Source organism: Balaenoptera musculus, chromosome 11, assembly GCF_009873245.2.
Source record: "Balaenoptera musculus isolate JJ_BM4_2016_0621 chromosome 11, mBalMus1.pri.v3, whole genome shotgun sequence".
Taxonomy (NCBI): Eukaryota; Metazoa; Chordata; class Mammalia; order Artiodactyla; family Balaenopteridae; genus Balaenoptera; species Balaenoptera musculus.
The window spans coordinates 82,398,870-82,401,616 of NC_045795.1; positions in this window are offsets into that span (position 1 = coordinate 82,398,870).

The following is a 2,747-nucleotide window of genomic DNA, read 5'->3' on the forward strand; positions in this document are numbered from 1 at the left end:
TTTTCTCTCTATTGATTTCTGTACCCTGGAACCAAAGAAGTTTTGGGCTTGTGTCAAAATCTAGAATGTGAGGGATCATATGGAAAGATAACAGATGAACTCTGATGGCTATACAAATCTCTTTCCAAACATTCTGACACATGACATCTCTAGGTTGGTGAGACTTCTGAGAGATCAAGTTGAAAGTGATCATCTTGGAGAGTTTTAACAGTCAAACAGAATGTCATTTCTAGCTACCTGGATTGTCCTCCCTGCAATGGAATAATAACTCAGTTTAAGTTAGAATGACTAGGTAAACCAAGGGACTATCTGAAGGGAGATCAGTTGGAGATTAAATATATTAGTGAACCTGTCTCAAAGAAAGATTGTGTAAAGAAGGAACTTAAAGCCACCCATCCTCCTCCTGCTTAACATTTTATATATGAGATCCATGCCTGTATTTTAATAAACTGGGATTATACTAGATAGTTCAATATAAATCAATACCATTTTAATGGCTCTATAATACTTATTGCTTGGAGATACCATATTTAGCCACCCCTTCTTTATAATAACCTTTTATTTTGAAATAGTTTAAGAGTCACAGATAGTTACAAAGACAGTAAAGTTTATGTGTACCTCTTAACCAGATTCTTCTAATAATAATATTTTACATAACTATAGTATCATGTCAAAACCAGAAAAGTGATGGTAGTTTAATCAGTCCTTATTATTCATGGATTCTGAATAGTGAGGTTCTCAAATTTGTGAATTTGTCTACTGGCCAATATTTATTTGTAACCCCAAAATCAATACTCTCAGTGCTTTCATAGTCATTTGGACATGTGTCTGCACAGAGCGGTGAAAACTTTTAGTCACCCAAAGCAAATGTTCACAGTGGAGGCTGAGCATGGGGACACTCTGCCTTCTTGTTTCAGCTCTCGTACTGTAAATGAGTGTCCTTTATGCAGTCTATTTAGCACCACGTTTTCTTGCCTTCTTGTGCTTTTTTGTTGGTGAACTCACTGTTAAAATGGCCTCCCGGCTAGTGCTTCTACACACAAGAAGGCTGCAATGTGCCTTATGGAGAAAATATGTGTGTTAAATAAGCTTCGTTCCAGCACAAGTTATAGTGCTGTTGGCCATGAGTTCAGCGTTCATCAGTCCACATTCACATATTACATAGGGTGTCCTTAAAAAGAAAGATACATTGAAAAAGGTAATGTACTGATCTGTTGATGAAAATGTTGTGACTGGAGGCCCATAGGAAGATAGCCCTGTGTTTGCCATAGAAGCAGTGATTCAGCATCCATTCATTGAGTGGTCCTGGTGATGCTGCAGATCATAACTACCGTGAAAAATCAGAATCACCTGTACGAAGCTGGTGAGGATGTAGAGTAACTAGATTTCTCACACAGTGCTGGTGGAAATGTAGGATGGTACCACACTCTGTAAAAGTTTGGCAACTTATAAAGTTAAACATACATTTACCACGCAACCCAGTAAGTGTATCCCTGGGTATTTATCCCAGAGAAACAAAAACTTACATTCACACACGTACTGTTGAATCTGTAAGTTTATGTCTGTTATCAAATTTGGGAAGTTTTCAGCCATTTTTTAAAGTATTTTTTGAGCTCCATATTCTTTCTACTCTCCTTGTGGGTCTCCGAGGACATGAATGTTAGCTCTCTTGTTACTGCATCACGAGTCCCTGGGGCTCAGTTTATTTTATTTCAATCAATTTCCTCTCTGTTGTTCAGATTAGATGATTTCTATTAGCCTACCTTCAAGTTCACTGAGTCTTTTCTTATTTCAATTCTGCCATGAAACCCATCCAGTGAGTTTTTTAAACTTTTTATCTACTGTGTTTTTCAATTCTAAAATTTTAATTTGGTTCTTCTTTATGTCATCTATTTTATTGTTGAGATAGGCTATTTTTAAATTTGCTTCTTGAGTGTTCATAGTTGCCTGTTGCAGCATTTTTATGACAGCTGCTTGAAAAACATTAGAAAATTGCAAAATCTGTGTCTTCTCCGTGTTGGCGTCCATTGATCACATTTTCTCATTTGAGTTGAGATTTTCCTTTTTCTTGGTATGATCAGTAATTGTGGATGGCATCCTAGGCTTTGGAATATTACATTATTAGAATCTGGTTCCTATTTAAATCTTCTAATCAACCTATTAGGTTCTAAAGACATATCCCGGTTCACTCTTGTGGTTCATGGTTCAAATATCAGTTTAGTTTATAAAACCTGTGCAGTGGTTTTATAAACCTGTTCCCCTCACTTGCGTGTTACTTAGATGATAGGAGTCCACCCTATAGTGTCCCCAGTGGTGGCTGGAGGTGGGAAGGGGAGAGACACATATCATTCCTGCAGGATGGGGAAAGAGGACAGAGTCTTATGCAGTGACAGACCTAGGGCAGGAGGGGTCACCTTGTTCCTGAAGAGAAGATTGAATCAAAATTTTGCCCACAGGCTCCACGGGGCCAAAGTCTCCCCTCATTATCACCGTGGTGGCATGAGGGTACAAGTCAGAGTTCTGCCTACAGAAGAGGAAAGTTGCCTTATTATTTTCCACTCCATGGTGAAAACAGGCTCAGATTTTTGCCAGCAGGCTCTGTGCGGAAGGAGGGCTGTCTGATTACCATAGGGAATGCAGGAGACAGGGCTCTGCCCACGGGCTACAAAGGAGGGGGGTACACCGCGTTCCCACCACAAGAAAGTGGAGGAAGTGTGAGTTCATCCCCCAGCCCTGCAGGGGAGGGA